This window comes from Pan paniscus, chromosome 23, assembly GCF_029289425.2.
Source record: "Pan paniscus chromosome 23, NHGRI_mPanPan1-v2.0_pri, whole genome shotgun sequence".
NCBI classification, from domain to species: domain Eukaryota; kingdom Metazoa; phylum Chordata; class Mammalia; order Primates; family Hominidae; genus Pan; species Pan paniscus.
In genome coordinates, this window is record NC_085927.1 from 36,806,352 (window position 1) to 36,823,318 (window position 16,967).

General features: G+C 45.5%; 1 long non-coding RNA gene across 1 annotated transcript in view; it reads left to right on the forward strand.

The window, feature by feature from the left end:
• The window catches only part of LOC106634252 (uncharacterized), a 145,006-nt gene that overhangs the window by 74,883 nt on the left and 53,156 nt on the right, over window positions 1-16,967 (forward strand). The window lies entirely within an intron of this gene.

Here is a 16,967-nt window from a genome sequence, read left to right on the forward strand (position 1 = left end):
GACACCTATGGGCAAGTAAAGGATTTCAAGCCACTGTGCTGAGTATCTGTATTAATTCAGTCAATCCACACACCCACCTGTGAGTTAGAAACTATTACCACACCCATTTTACAGATAAGAAAACTGAAGCCCCATGAAGAGAAAGGATCCTACCGCTAGTAAGAGAAAAGCTGGGATTCAAAGCCCATGATTTTAAAACTGTACTGAGGCTGGGCACGCTGACTCATGCCTGTAATCCCAGCACTTTGGGAGGCCGAGATGGGTGGATCACCTGAGATCAGGAGTTCCAGACCAGCCTGGCCAACATGGCGAAACCCCATCTCTACTAAAAATACAAAAATCAGCCAGGTGTGGTGGCACACCCCTGTAGTCCCAGCTACTCGGGAGGCTGAGGTGGAAGAATCGTTTGAATCTGGGAGGCAGAGTTTGCAGTGAGCCAAGATCGTGCCACTGCACTCCAGCCTGGGTGACAGAGTGAGACTCCATCTCAAAACAAAACAAAACAAAACAAAATAAAACAACCATACTGAGTTTCAGAAAGTGATGGTTAGTGGTGATGATGATCACAGGTAGACAGTATCACATGCCTGTTATTGGTCAGACACTATGCTAAGTGCTGCTATAGATCACCTAAGTTGATCTATAAGAGCAATTGATCTTACAGATCATCTAAATTCCTCATCAACCAAAAGGAGATAGGTGCTGTGATCCCGCCCCACCTCCTTCCCCATGGATTAGGAAAATGGGGCTCAGAGAGGAGGAGTGACTTGTTCCTTTGGGATTGGAACCAATTATCTCACTGGAGAGTTGGTGCAATTGATAAGGAAGCCACCTACCTCCATTGAAAGATTATATATATTTTATGGCTAACCCTACTTCTAGAAAGACCCTGGGGAGCTTCAAAGAGGTGCTGGCTTTGGAGCTGGGTTTTGAAGATGGAAAAGGTTTCTTCCCTCCCTCTTTCCATCTTTCCTTCCTTCCATATTTGAGTATGTGCTATGTGCTAGGAGTGTAGCGGTGAATGAGAGAAGCATGCTTCTTGCCCTCATGAACTCATCTTAAGTCTGCAACAACACCACCATTATCCCCATTTAGCAGATGTGGTGACTGAGGTGCTGATAACTTGGGCAAGGCCACCCGGCTAATCCAAGATGGAGACAGGACTGAAACTCAGTGCCGTCCCACCTTGAACCTTCTGTCTGAGAGGGTCGCCTGCAAGGAACTGATGGGGATGCCCCAGGAGGGATGGGACCCCCAAACGAGAGCATGCAGAGTGGGTGCTGATGAGATATGAGGATCACCCAGGAGCACTGCAGTAGGGCCTGGGTAGGAGGTGGGAAGAGGAACAGTGAGGACATCTCTGTATTTGGAGAAGCCGCCATGATGGAGTCAGCCAACCTCACACCTAATTCTGGGGTTCCCAGGATAGTGGAATTTCCTAACTCTTCTCTGCCCTGTTCCCTCATGGGAAGAAATTTGCCAGAGATCGTAATAGGCATGGGGGCAGACAGACCTGAATTCAAATGCTAGTTCTGGGTAAGTGATTTAAAACTGCAGATTTCTCATCAATGAAATGGGCATAATAACACCAGCTTTCAAGTGAGAGCCTTGGGGGCTACTGAAGGTAAGTTACACATGCTTCGTAAACTGTAAAGTGTTGTGTGGATGTGAGGTTCTGGTAGTTATCTGTTCATGTGTCTGTCTTCACTACACACTTTGAGCACCCAGTGAGCAAAGTCCTTGTCTGAATCCATCCTGTATACAGTTGGTGCTCAATAAATGTCAAAGGCATGACCCGTTGTGTGGGTTATAGTTCGTTTTGTTTATTCCCTTTGGGAATAGGTAGCTGACTGTGACCTAGTCTGGGACTTCAGGAGTGTTTCCAAGATGATTACTAATAACAACAAGGTCAACAGCTTATTTTATGAAGCACTTTATATGTGTTTGGTTCATCTCACCCTCACAGCAACCCCATGATATATATACTGGTGTCATCCCTACTTTACAAATGAGGAAAGGGAGATGTTGTATTACTTGCCCAAGGTCACACAGCACCTAAGTCGGGGAGGTGGGACTCAAATCTCAGTTTGGGTCTTTCCGACTCCCGAATGGGGCCCCCCAACCACTGGGGGACCCTGCTGCCAAAGGTTTCTGTCCCCAGGCCTGGACAGAAGACAGAACAATGTGGAGTCTGTTGTCATCTGGGCACTCACATCCACTAATAATACAGTCGATTGCTCCTTTCAAATTACAGTAAATGTTTCCCCCCTTTGAACAAATCATTTACCGCAACTGCAGAAAGAGTGTCCTGTTTACATGCAGGGCCAAAGGAATTCCAATCTGAGTCTAATTATTGATGCTGAAGCTTCTATGGCCTTGGGAAAGAGCTGCCTAATTGCACCAATTAATACCTGCCACTCGTATGGGCTTTGTCAGGTTCAAGGTTTGGTTTTCTTCCTCTGCGGGTTGTGGGGACGAGACGGGTTAGTGCAGCCACTGCGGGTTCAGATCTCCAGGCCATGGGCTGGGTGCACAAAGGGATTTTGTTTTCAGGCTATTGCCATTTTTGGAGGGGCAGCTTTATTTGGGGCCACCCAGGCACTTGGCCAGACCTCACCATGGCAGGGACTGCCTTTTGCAGGAGAATGAAGGGCCTGAGGGATGAGGTTTCCAGGTTTCCTGTTGCGACTCTGACTCACACTGAGATCCTCGGCAGGGCAGGTCTCCTGCTGAAGCCCCAGTTTCCCCATGCAGAAATGTGAAGATTTATGGGATCAAATGTAACATCTGCAATTGCAGTGCAAACCCAATGAGGCTAGACAGGCCGAGGAATTTTTACTAAAAACGGGAGGGCAGCAGTTGGGTGGCAGGTGACCCAGGCTCTAGCCTTGGCTCCACCTGTTACTTTCTGTGTAGCTTTAAAACAATAAGCTTTGCCTCTCTGAACCTCAATTTCCCCAGCTGCAAAATGGGGATGATTCCACCTTCTCTCTCTGATGCTTGTGTGGAAACCTTGCAAAGAACATTTTGGCCCGTAAATATGGAGGCTGTGATCATCCCATGGTGCTGATGAGTTGGTTGATGAATTGCCGTATTGGAAGAGGAAAACTATCAGGAACTGGCTGGGTGGCAGATAGGGTGCTGGGTGGGAGTGGGGAGGCAGAGAAAAGTTCATGGGCTTTTACATGAAACTGGGTTTGAATTTTACCTCCAACTCTTCTGAGCTCTGTGGTCTTTGATAATAACAATTACAAGAATCTGTATTGATTTTTGCTGCGTATCAGGTATTGTGTGATAAGGTATCATTTTTATACCCGTCTTACAGATGAAGAGGCTGAGGCTCGGAGAGATCAAATAAGTTTCTCAAAGTGACACAGCCTGAGATTGGAAGAGCCAGGATTAGGTCCTAGTTCCCTGTGATTTCAGAGCCTGTGCATGCAGCTCTTACACCTTCCTACCTTCAGTTGCCTCAGTCTTCCCACCTGTATAAGGAGCTAATGGTAACTTCTTCCAAGCAAACATGTTGCTAGGATTGGGCAAGATTAGTTATATGAGACGGAAGGCCCATAGTGTGGCACCTGAGAGCCACATGGCCACAGAAGCTACAATTCTACATGAATGGTGTGGATTGGGAGACTCAGCCATTGTCTCACCCTCCCATTCATTTGAACTCCATAAGGACTGGTGGGAAATGTGGCTGTTTACTTTTCTAACAGGTAAAGCAGGGGAGTGGGTTGGGGCCATTTTCATTCTCCCACAGCCCTCTTTGCTGAAGATTCCCAATCTTTGATTTCCCCAGCACCCCTGGGGTTTGCAGTCCCACCTGAGTGCGTTTGGGATTGTTTTCTGATGTGACATATTGTCACCGTGCATTATGTGTCATCAGCCCCACAAAGCAGCGACACCAGAGCCTGATGCCACAAGATCGACAAAAAGATGTGGGTCCCCCAGGGGGTCTCGGGCCTTGACAGGAGCCCTGCCACTTCCCCCCACCTGCCTTCCACGCGGAGCCCCTCTTCTGCTTCTTGGCAAAGCCTACAAGGCCCCAAGGGGGTGGGACTCTGCAGGCAGGGCCTTGGCTCACATGGGGATGAGCTTGATGTCCTGGTGCCTGACACATGCCTTGTATGAGGTCCCCAAATTAAAAGAAACAAAGCTCCTTTGTCAAAGGCAGCCTGAGCCTGGTGGGGAGACATGGCAGAGCTCTGGAGTGCAGTGACTGACTGATTTCCTCTAATTACCGTTGGTTTAATATTTATAGGGTTGGTGCCAGAGGGCTGCAAGGGAGGTATTCAGCCCGAACGGCAGCTGTTGTAGGGCTTGGTGCAGGGCACTGAGCAGGGAAATGTCTGCTTGCATTTAGGGTCCCGGTGGATCAGACCCAACTGGTCTTTCCCTGGTGCCTTCCCGAAGCACAGAAAGCATCTATTTGTGTAGTACAACCTATGTGCCCTGTGCTGGGCTTAACCCCTGACAGCTTGGAGGCCCCCAGGGCCAAGTAGTTCAAGGTGGGGGCTCTGGAGTCAGATGGACCTGAGTTTCTTATTCAAGTTTGACATATTCCTGGCTGTGTGCTCTTGGGTAATTGACCACACCTCTCTGAGCTTCAGTTCCCTTACCTATAAAATGGTGGTAACAATATGCCTCACTCATATGATTGTTGTGAAGATCTAATAAGGTAAAACACACAAGGTGCTTAACACATTGCTAGCACATAGTTGTGTTCAATAAGTAGTAGCCATATCTATGCTTCAATAGACATATACTTTGTAGGATGGGACCTCTGTATCAGCTAGCCATGTTCTCAATGATGCTGTGTAACAAACCGGCCCAAAACTTGGTGGCTTAAAACAATCACTGTTTATTCTCATAGATTTGTGGTGTGGCTGAGGGTGGGTTCATCTAGACTGGACTCTGACGGGTGGCTCTGCTGGTCTTAGCTGGACTTGCTCAAGCAGCTGGGGCTCAACTCAATGGCTGGACTCTCTCTGTATAACTCTCTCCTACTTCTGGAACTAGCACTGACCTCAACATGTTCTTCTTTTGGCCTTGGCTCGGGTGTGCAAGATTATTGTTTCTGAATAGATATTGAATCTATCCTTCTCCCTAGCATTTCTGTGGGGGAGAAATTATCATTCCCATTTTCTTGATGGGGAAACAGATTCTGAGATAGGAAGCCACTGATGGTGGAGCTGAGATCTGAACATTGGAAAGACCACATTCTTCTCAACCACCAGATTCTCTGAGCCACCTTCAATCACAATAGCAGGTACCATTTATTAAACACCTACTATATGCCAAGTGCTTTGAATAAATTATCTTTTATCCAAAAAAAACCTTTGGTACTGATATGCCCATTTTACAGATGGGAAAGCTGAGGCTCAGGAGCTGAATACATTGTCTAAGATCTCATAAGGAATAAATAAGTGACAGACTCAAGACTGGAACACAGGGCCAGGAGTGGTGGCTCATGCCTGTCATCCCAGCACTTTGGGAGGGCTGAGGCAGGAGGATTGCTTTAGCCCAGGAGTTTAAGACTAGCATGGACAAGATAGTGAGACCTAGGTCTCTATCTTGAAAATAAAAATTAAAAAAAGTTTAAAAAAGATTAGAATGCAGATCTCTCTAACCCCATGCCAACATGCCTTTGTATTTGAGGTTCCCTTTGCCCGAACTGTCCTGGTCTCTCTTTCTCTCTGTCGCTTTCTGGAACCAAACTATATATTCATGACAATAATAAGTGTTCAGTAAATTATAATGAATAATAGATACCATGTTTATAAACTGAGGTGGTTCCATCCCCATTTTAAGGATGGGGAAACGGAATCACCAAGAAGTGAGGTCTCTTGCCCAGGTCACAGAGCCAGAAGTGGTTCTGCAGCACAGAAACAGCCCTCGAACTCTGCTCTGCAATGCTGAGCTATTAAGATGGAGGTAAGTTGCTGTGTGTTGTGTAAGGACTTGGCTCTCTCTAGCTTCCCTTGCTCCTCCTTTTGGCCTGCGTACTCCCCATCTGATTAATTGATACCTTTCTGCACTGAGGTATCTGCCTCCAACCGGCTGTCCTGTCTCCTGCGCCTTTCCCTCTTCCATGAAAGCCTGCTTCTTCCATGTCCCATTGCTTGTGGTCTTGCTGGGGGCAGGAGCTTATCTGACAAGGTAATGTGAGCCACCTTGGGGTGCAGGGCTGAGGATGGCATCTCTTATGAACTCCTCTCCTGACCCCCATGGAGCTAAACTGGGTGGATGTTCCCCTCCAGCTCCCTGAGCCTTGGTTCCCTCATCTGCAAGATGGGGAGAAACGTAGCTACTCAGAGGGTTGCTGTTAGTGTCAAATGTGCATGCAACTGTTTTTAGTACAGTGTCTGGCAAAGAGTAAGTGCTCAATAAATGTAAGCTATTGTTATTGTCAGTCAGGCCCTACAATATTTTTTTTCACTTGGAGGAAAATAAAAAAAGCTAAAAATTATGGAAGCCAGCCAGCTGAAGTTCCTGAGCCATCATTCTGCAGCCTGAGAAATTATCTAAACTCCGTCACCGATTCAGGGATGCAGAGAGGAGGCAGAGACTCTAGAGAGGAATGGTGCCAATGTTCTGTTCAACACCCTTTTATTTTTTACAAGCTGAAGGTTCAAAGCTGCCCAGGGGTGCTGTCCTAGCCACACGGCCCATTACTGAGGGGCTGAGGCCATTCTTGTCAGTTTCCTCTTCCTCTCATGCCCCCTTGGGCTGTAGTTGGGGCTCTGTGTGGTGTCCCAGGGAATAGCAGTAGAGCTCTCCCTGAGTCGAGAGAGAGCCAGAGAAAACTGCCAAAGCAATTCTCAGCAAAATCCCTAGGGATGTGTGTCAAGGACAAAATAGTGTGTCCCATGGGTAAATACAGTTAACACAGCTGCAAAACAGAATTTATTTCTTGTTTGAGATGTCATTTTTAAAGTATGGCATAGGGAGAGCTTTAAAAATGAAATTATAGCTGGCAATAAAAAAACCTCATAGGCACTGTATTCAAATTATGCTATAGTAATAGGCCAAGTTCATAAATAAACATTGCTTGTTAACCCTTTGCTGAGCGCCGCGGGCCAGGTGGCTGGGACAAGGTTGGGACAAGGTTGGGACAGGGCTGGGAGAGGCAGAAATGGCATGACCTTCCAAGTGTCCTTCGGGCTGCCCCCTCCAACTTTCTCCACCCAGCCTCTTCATTCTGGTGTTAAAGATCAACAGATTATTCTCTGATAAAATGAGAGGCCTGGACTATCTACTGGCTTTGCAGAAATGTAGCACCCAGACTTCTGAGCTGGGAGTATTTTAGGATCTGAATTAAATAGGTCCATCCTAAAGCTCCCTGCATTTCTGACCTCCTCTTATTGTAATATTGTATATTATTATATTATATATTAATGTTATTGTGCTATATATACTTATTATAATACATAATAACGTTTTATAGGATATAGACTCATTTGCTGTCTCTTGCTGTCTCTCTTTTGCATGACACTTCGGCACAGTGCTTCTCAACCAGGAATCCTTCTGCCCTCAGTGAACACTCAGCAGTGTCTGGAGATAATTTTGGTCGTTGAAACTGAGAGGTGCTACCGGAATCTAGTGGGTGGAGGCCAGAGATGCGGCTCAATATCCCACAATGCATGGGACAGTACCCTCCTCCACAAAGAATGATTTGGTCTTAAATGTCTGCAAAAGAACTGTTGCCTGAGACAGCCAGCTTTCCCTTACTAGCTGTGGAGAGTCCATCCTCCTCACTGGGAGCTGGGCTGTCTGTCTGCCTTGCACTGCTGAATTTCTGTCCCTCAGCCTGGCACTTGGCACGCAGTAGGTCTTCCATAGGGGTTTGCTCAAAGATTTAATGAATTCATGGAACCTCTCCCCCAGCCTGGCACTTGGCACGCAGTAGGTCTTCCATAGGGGTTTGCTCAAAGATTTAATGAATTCATGGAACCTCTCCCCTTCCTGCTTCTTCACCTGACCAGCTCGGACCCTTCCTTTCGTTTTCAGCTTGGAGATTGCTTTCCCAGGAAGCATCCCCTGAGCCCCCTACTCTGGTGTTAAGTCCTCCTTCCCCCATTAGGCATTTCCATGATCCTCCTTGCTCTTCATGCTTGGATTGACTGGTTCATTGTTCACATCTCAGGTGAAATGTCACCTCTTCAAAGCAGCCATCATGACTGCCTAGCCAATGTGGCCTTCCTTGGGTCAACTCTCTCATCCTCCTATTTGGTTTCCATTGCAGGATTTATCAGTAGCTAAAATCATCTTGTTTATTATGGGCTGGGTCTTGGCCTCCATGGGGCCCCCACTGCCCTCTGTGGTCCTTGGACGAGAGTGACTGCACACGAAACACTCCCTGCATGAGTCACGGAGGGACAGAGAACAGGGAAGGCCCTCCTGCCCCCGCCACCCTCTCTCCTTCCTTTACATGTCCTGTTTGGTATCTGGAATCCTCAGGAGTCAACTTCCTTGGGATGTGAGAGATCACTGATCTCCCTCTCGGCTCTTAGTAACTTGCTGGGAGATGCTGACAAGTCACTTGCATGTCGATTGCAAAATGAAGGGGCTGGGACATCTGTGCTTCGTAACTCTCTCTCTCTCTCTCTCTCACATTCTCACTCTCTCCGTGTGTGTGTGTGTGTGTGTGTGTGTGTGTGTGTGTGTGTGTGTGTAGCATCACCTCCTAGGATCTTTCCTAAGAGACAAAGCTTGACCAACCCCAGGCCTGCAGAACCAGGTTCTCTAGGGAAGTGTGTGCCCTGGTTTGTGCTGATTACATTACTTGGTTGTAAAAACTCCCTTGGTAATCCAGATCCATGGCTTGGTTAAGAGCCAGAAAACCAGAGGATATCTAGGGCCCTTTCCAGCCCCAGCATTTGACATCTCTGTGATTTTAAGATGCCTGCCCTGGGCCGTTTATCTGAGTGACTCTCTTCCTGGGCTCCCCTGGCACTATTGCTAATTTAATAGCATTTAATTTAATTTTAAAATGATTTGTTAAAAAAGGCTTGTTGCCGTAGAAGCCCCAATGACCTCATTCCTCTTCTACCCTAAGGCTGGAAATACATCTTGTGGCTGAAGCCAGGCTCTGGCCTCCAATGTCCCTTAGAGGTCCCACAGCTTGTTGTGAAAAATGCTGAGTTTGCTGTCCACCCATTGGGCGTAATTACCTTTCTCCTCTCCGGATCCCCCACGAGTTCCGATCCCAGGAGGAAAGAAAGGGCTGGAAAACCAGACCAAGTTAGAGAGCAACTCAGGAGCTGTTATCTCAGACAAAAGGAACAGCATAACTCAACACACTCACACACACATACACACACATGTGCATGCATGCACACACACATACACACATGGGCACACACAACCCATTCTTCCCCATTCTTTAGGAATAAGTGGCTATACCTGGTGCCTACATTTAGCTCTGGGCCCTCTCCTGGACATTTGAACCTATAGGAATACCCCATGGGTTTCTTTGCTGTTTTAAATTATTTTCTGTTCTGTAGTTGTTTTAACCCCATTTCACATGTGACCAATTGTTGTAAGTCATCTTCCATTCATTTATTCATGTGCCAATTAATTAATTAATTAAAATCTTCCTTGCATCCACCATGTGGCTAATAGGAGGGGCAGACATAGTAGTGAGCTGCATAGGCTTGACCTCTTTGTCAAGAAGCAGAGAGCCCCGCCTAGGAGGAGAGACAGATAAAATGAGGAGGCCCTTTTGGGTAAATATAGGAAGAATATATGGAGCATAGAGTATGGGCAGGTAATCCCAGGTGTCTTGGGGGAAAGTAGCTCCAAAAGAATAATATGTCATCTGTCAGGATGGTAGCCTTCAGCAAAAAGTCAGCATGGATGTAACACAATGGTGAAAGCTCAGATTCATCTGCAGTTGGAGTGGTGAAGAGAGCAAACTCTAGTCAAATGAGGGGATTTGATATGCTTCACTCCCACTCCTGGCCCACAAACCCTTCTATAGATGAATTTCCATGTTCCTTCCCTTCCACTAATTTAGTTCAAATCAGCCAGGTGAGCTCAGACACTCCAAGCTGAGAATGGAGGAGCCACAATATGGTAGGAACTTGGGTCTCTACTACCTCTTGAAGGACAGTCACCCTAGAGAGTTGCCTGACCAGAAATGTCTGCATTGGACTTTTCATGAGCTAGAAATAGACATCTACCATAGTTGAGTCATTGATATTTTGAGGTTTGTTTGTTACATCAGCTGATATAACCTTAACTCATGGGCCCAAAGTCTCTTGCTGCTTGTGTCTACAAATTAAGTTTTATTAGGACAGCCTATGACTGTTTTCATGTTGTAACAGCAGAGTTGAGTAGTTGCAACAGAGACTGTATGATGTGCAAAGCCTAAAATATTTATGATCTGGCTCTTTGCAGAAAGCATCTATGGACCCCTGCTTTAACTAATACAACCAGCATTTGACAACACCAGAACCAGTCTAGGTTCTTCTCCTGGTTTCCAATACTGGTTTCTTTGAGCAGATCAGCGCCTCATGCTGACTTCTTGCTCTGACTTGGTTATGGTGTACTCTGCCCCTTTGGCCCCATTCCTTGGGCCCAAATAGTCTTTGTAAATTAGACCCAGAGACTTAAATAAAGTGGCAATCATTCTTCAGCCTCCCCAGTTGTGAGCTCTGATCTTCCAAATCATCTAGTCTAAGTCCTCAACTGTTCAGATATGGAAACTGACACACACAGAGAGAGGAGTAGATTTTGCCAGGCTCACTGAACCAGCCAGTGGTTGAGCAGTCCCACAAAGAAAGTGTGGGGGCAAATAAACTGCTTCCTGGATAAAAACAGCTAATGTTTATTGTATGCTTGCTTTGGGCTAGGTACCCCTTCAGTCTTTCCAACAAACCTCAAAGGTGTATACTGCTGTTATCATCATCATCCCTCTCATTTTACAGATGGAGAAACTGGGGCACGGAGAGAATTTAAGTTGCCCAAGGTCTGCTGTGTTGATGAAACTAGATTGAGCACAGCAGTATTGATATAGTTTGTATACTTGTCCCTGCTCAAATCTCATGTTGAATTGTAAATCCCCAATGCTGGAGATGGGAACTGGTGGGAGGTGTTGGGGTCATGGTGCAGATTCCTCATGGCTTGATGCTGTCTTTGTGATAATGAGTGAGTTCTCACAAGACCTGGTCACTTAAAAGTGTGTAGCATCTCCCCCTCATTCTCTCTCTTGCTCTGGCCATGTGACATGCTTACTCTCCCTTCATCTTCTGCCATTATTGTAAGCTTCCTGAGGCTTCCTCCACTGAGCAGATGCCAGTACCCTGCTTCCTGCACAGCCTGTGGAACTGTGAGCCAATTAAGCCTCTTTATAAATTACACAGTCTCAGTCATTTCTTTATAGCAATGCAAGAACAGCCTAACCCAAGAATCAGTTCAGAACCACATTCTTGTTGACTCCACAGTGCCATATTGGTCTGTCATTCTTGTCCACTTTGGGCTTTAAAACTCACCGCTTATCAGCAATAATAGAAAGAAGAGACTTAGGTGTATAGGGTAGTCTTCTTTTAGCCCCTTCTCTTGTGCCCCATTTCCCTATGATCCTCCAAGCCCAGAACAATTCATCAATTTTGTTTGCATATCCAACTTGAGACACTGTCATTTCATTAACTCAAGTGAGGGGCTCTTCATACAAGGTTGAGCTTCAACAATTCTCTTTAAAGTTTCAGAGAAATGTATGCTTAATTATATTTGCATATGAAAAATAGGGTCTAATTAGTTTGATTGATTATTATTTTAACCCTAATGGCATTTTGAGTATCTGTCCCAACTAATAGCAACTGTATCGCTAATAAATCATTGAATTTTTACGACATGGTCTATTGAGCTGGCTTATGAAATATATTTTATTAATATCCCAGAATGTATTGAAACTGATACAAGTCAAACAACTGCTCATTTATTAAACTGTTTAAATGTCAGTTTTATACAAGAGTAATAATACAGGAAATATGTTCATTCAGGAGACATCAGTAGGCCACGGATACTCAAAATATTAGTTATCTTGGAAAAATATATTGTGGAAATAAAAGTCCAATTATATCATTTATTGCATTAAATAAATCTATATTGACTAACATAAATGTTGCACATTAGCAGATGCACTTTCTTGGAAACTTTTTAATTCTCTGGGATTGAGCTCAAGGGTACAGTGGAAATACAAAGCTTGAGTTTCCAGGGCAGTCTTCAGCGGGCAGGGGAGTCCTCAGAAACCTGGTGCTCCATTTTCCTCATTGAGGCTGAGGCTGTCCTCCTCACCAAAGGTCTTCAGGATGTTCGTTCTTAAGATTTTCTCTTCTGGGACATATCCAACTTCTGGAGTTCAGGTCACAGCTATTCCGGGAGCATGAGTGCCATCCTTCATTTGTTCACCAGATGACTACACAGCATGGGCTCATGCTGCATGTCCAGTGTTGCACCTCGAGGACACTGTGGTGCACCAGACAGGCAAGAACCCTGCTCTCATGGAGGTGATATGCTAGTGGTGGAGACAATGGATAAAAGACTGGTGAGACCATTTCTAATAGGAATCCACACTATGAAGGGAATCAAGCAAGCTTTGGGGGTGGAGAATGCCATGGACAGGTATCCTTTAGATGGGAAAGGCAGGAAGGATGGCAATAAGGAGACAGCCAGGTAAGAGGGCTACAGGCACTGACTTCTAGGAAGAGGGAACAACATGTGCAAAGGCTCTCAGGTTAAAGCAAGTTTGGCTTGTTCACAGACAAGAGTGAAAGCTAGTGGGGCAGGAGGTGTGTGATGGGTGAGGGAGGTGGGCACTAGATCATGAAGGGCTTTGCAGACCAAGAAAGAAGGTTGGGTTTAATTTTAGATGAGATAGGAAGCCACTGGAGAGTTGGACTCAGGAGAGGAAGATGGTCCAATTTCTGTTTTGCCGAGGTCACTAGGGTGCTGGGAGGAGAATGCGTTGAAGGGTCTGGGTTGGCCATGGAGAAACAGGGAGGAGGCAGGTGCAGTCATTAAAGGTGCAAAAAAGTGGAGGAAGAGAAGTCTATGCTTCAGGATGTTGTGGAGTTCAAGTTGACATGATATACTGATAGACTGAATGTTGGGAGACAGAGAGAAAGCAGCCATGGATGCTCCCAGTCTTTGGTCTGAGCATCTGGGTGGGGTGTAGGAGGTTTCAGTCAGAAAAAAGCTGGAGGAAATGGTCCAGAGTTTGAGCACTGCCATCTTGCTGTGCAGCCTTGGATGGTTCTTATAACCTCTCTGATCCTTGGCTTTTTCACCTATAGTGGGCTGTAATAATGAAGCTATCTTCACAGGATGTGCTGAGCATGAAATGAGAGTCTCATGTGAGGTGCTTACCACAGTGCCTGGCACACGTAAGTCCTAAATACACATTAGCTATAATATTAATACAAATACTATGGATATCCAATGGTGACCTTGGAGATGACCCAGAGGAGTGACAAGAACATAAACTTGGGAATCAAACAGATCTGGGTTTAAATCCCATTTCTTGGCTGTGGGAACCTGGGCAGGTGTTCTCCTTCTCCGAGCTTGCATCATCTGTAAAATGGGAGGACCGAAGTTATGACACCCACAGGTAGTGTTGGTTTTTGAATTCGAATAGAATATGCATCAAGTTTCAGGCTCAGCGCCTGGCTCACCTCAAGTACTGGGAATTATTAGAATTATCACCCAATGCCCATTCACTTACCCAAATCCCAGGCAATTGCAATTCCTACAGAGCCAGCATGAGCTGCCAGGGGCCTCCCAAGTGGGTGGCCGTGGAGGGGGTTGTGAGCCTGGGATCTCCTCCTGGGGCCCTGCTAACTCGCTGTGTGACCTTGGGTGAGCCCCTTACCCTCTCTGGCACCTGTTGCCTCTTGTGTGTAATAAGGAGGTTGGTCTGGTTAATCTCTAAGGTCTTTTTCAGAGCCTTAAAAAAATCAATGATTGTAAAAGTCTGTGATTAGTGAGAAACCATCTGCCTCAGGCAAAGACCAGACCCTCCCCAACCTTTTGGCGAGGGGAGTGGGGGGTGGAATAAAACAATAAGCAGACGGCTTAGCAAATTGCCATCTTATAGGCCTTAAAAATGCATATCTGCTTTTGTATCAGCCTTGATTGAAATTCTTATGCTATGGCGGCTGTCCCCGCCATCAATGCCTTAATTAGAAATTAGGACAGTCACATTGGCATAAATTAAATCAGACTAAAGATGATTAACAAAGTAATGCAAGAAATCATTAAATTAAACCATTGTGCCAAGTCCTCTGCTGATCTATCACAAATTTGGGCTGCTAATGAGGTCTTAATTAGTAAGTTAGGTCGAAATAATTCATGTCATTCACTTCAAAGACAGCCCTCTTTCTTTCTTTTTTTTCTTTTTTTCCCCTCTTTTTGAATCCAGCCCCCAATGCAAATTTATCATGGGGTGGGTGGACACTGTCAATAAATAGCAGCATTCCTTGGATTATCAAAACCTGCTTGGCATTGAATGTATTTGTTGGGAGGTCCATGCTGATGTCAGTTTAAGCTGAAGGGGAAGAAACAGCTTGTTATCCTAAGGTGACAGAACTGTGGAAAGAGAGGAAACAGGTCTGAAGTTCATACTCTCAGGATACGGATGGGAAAACTGAGGGCCTCCGAAAGGAAGTGTCAGAGACTGAGTTTAGGGCAGAGTTGGGGCCCGGGTATCCCAAGTAAGAATCCATTCTTCTTTCTAATTTTTATATTTTCCCTTTGTTCAGAAAAAGCAAAGTATTTAGTAAAGTAGATATCATGTTTTCCATATCAATGAAGAGGAAGCTGAGCTCAGAGAGGTGAATTGACTTGCCCAAGGTCACACAGCCAGGAAGAGCCAGAGCTGGAATCGGACTCTGATTCCTGGGTCTGAATGCTTAACTGCTGTGCTTTCTTGCCTCAACAAATAACCACCGAATGGCTGGGTGGTGGGATGGGTGGACCCATGGGCATATGCTAGGAATTCGTTGGAAAAGAGACTGGGGAAGGGCAAGCCAGCCCCAGAGCAGGATGCGGCTCTTGGAAGACTCATGACTTTGGGGTCAGGCAGACCTGGAGTCAGGCACCTGGTTCTGCAAACTCCTAGCCATGTGGTCTTAAGCCAATTGCTTAAGACCCTCTCTGAGCCTCAGTTTTTCTCACCTGTAGTATGGGTGCAATTAATCTCTTCTTGTGAGGAATTTGTGAGTGTTCAATGAGATCATGTGAGAAATGTGCCATGTATTACAGTTGGTGTTTAATAAATGTTACCTTCCCTCAGCTTCTCAGTGGTCCTCTGGTGATTCAGTTAGTTTTTGCTGTTTAACAAACCACATGAGACTCCTCCATGGCTTAAACCAAGAACAACTTCTTTCACTTGGGAATCTGTGGTCTGGCAAGTTGAGCTGGGCTCAGCTGGGAGGTTCTTCTGCTGGTCCTGGCTGGGTTCACACAAGAGTTGACCATCAGCTGCTGGTCAGCGTGTGTGGTTCCACCCTTGGGGTTGGCTGGCTGTTGGCTGTGGTTGCAGAAGTGAATAAGCCACATGTCTCTCATTATCCAGTAGGCTAGCTTGGGCTTGCACTCTTTGTGATGGAAGGGTTCCAGGCCCGGCAAAAGAGGGCAAGTTCCTTGGCAAAGCTCCTCTTGAGCGTCTTCCTCTGTCACATTGGCTGAAGTCTCATGGATTGTCATAGCCTGAATAATGCACTCCCATCCCCTACTCTGCAGATGTCCATGTCCTAATCCTTGGAACCTGTAAATATGTCACCTTTTATGGCAAAAGAGACTTTGAAGATGTGTTTAAGAATCTTAAAATGGGGAGACTATCTTGAATTATGGTGGGCCCATTGATATTATAACAAGTGTCTTTATAAGAAGCAGGCAGAGGGATACTACAGAAGAGGAGAAGGTGATATGATGATGGAAGCAGAGACTAGAACCATGGGCTTTGAAGATGAAAAAAGAGGCCACAAGCCAAGGAATACAGGCAGCTCCTACAAGCTGAAAAAGGCAAGGAAACAGATTCTATCCCAGAACCTCCAGAAGGAGAACTCTGATGACACCTTGACTTTAGCCCTTAGACTCATTTTGAACTTCTGAGCTTCGGAAATAAGAACACATTTGTGTTGTTTTCAGCCACTAAGTTTGTAGCCATTTGTTACAGCAGCCATGGGAAACATTGGCCAAAGCAAGTCACTGGCCAAGCCCACATTCAAGGGGCAAGGAAACAAGACTCCACCCTTCCTGTAAAAAATCTTTTAGCTTTTATTTTAGATACAGGGAGCACATGTGCAAGTTTGTTCCATAGGTATATTGCACCCAGGGAGCGAGCATGGTACCCAATAGGTAGTTTTTCAGTTCTTTCCCCTTCACTCCCTCCCCTCAGTAGTCCCTAGTGTTTATTGTTGTCATCTTTAGTCCATGAGTACTTGATGTTTAGCTTAGAATAACGGCCTCCAGCTGCATCCATGTTGCTACAAAGGACATGATTTCATTCTCTTTATGGCTGCGTAGTATTCCTGGTGTATATGTGCCACATTTTCTTTATCCAATCCACTGTCGACAGGCAGTTGGGTTGATTTGATGCCTTGCTATTATGAACAGCATGGTAATGAGCATACAAATGCATGTGTCTTTTCAGTATGATGATCTATTTTCCTCTGGGTAGACACCCAGTAATGGGAGTGCTGAGAACCTACCTTTTGAGGAAAGGAGTCACCAAGTCACATTGCAAAGAGGAGTGCATATAGGTTGGAAAGAATTTTTGGTCATATTTTGTAGTCTATCACATCTGAGACACTTCACCCCAGTAATTTAAAAAATAATAGTAATAATAATAATGATAATAATATATGCATATTTAGTGAGCACCTACTAGGAGCCAGGCAGTGCTAAACACATAGCACAACTTATTTATTTATTTATTGTTGTGGTAAAATATACGCAAGACA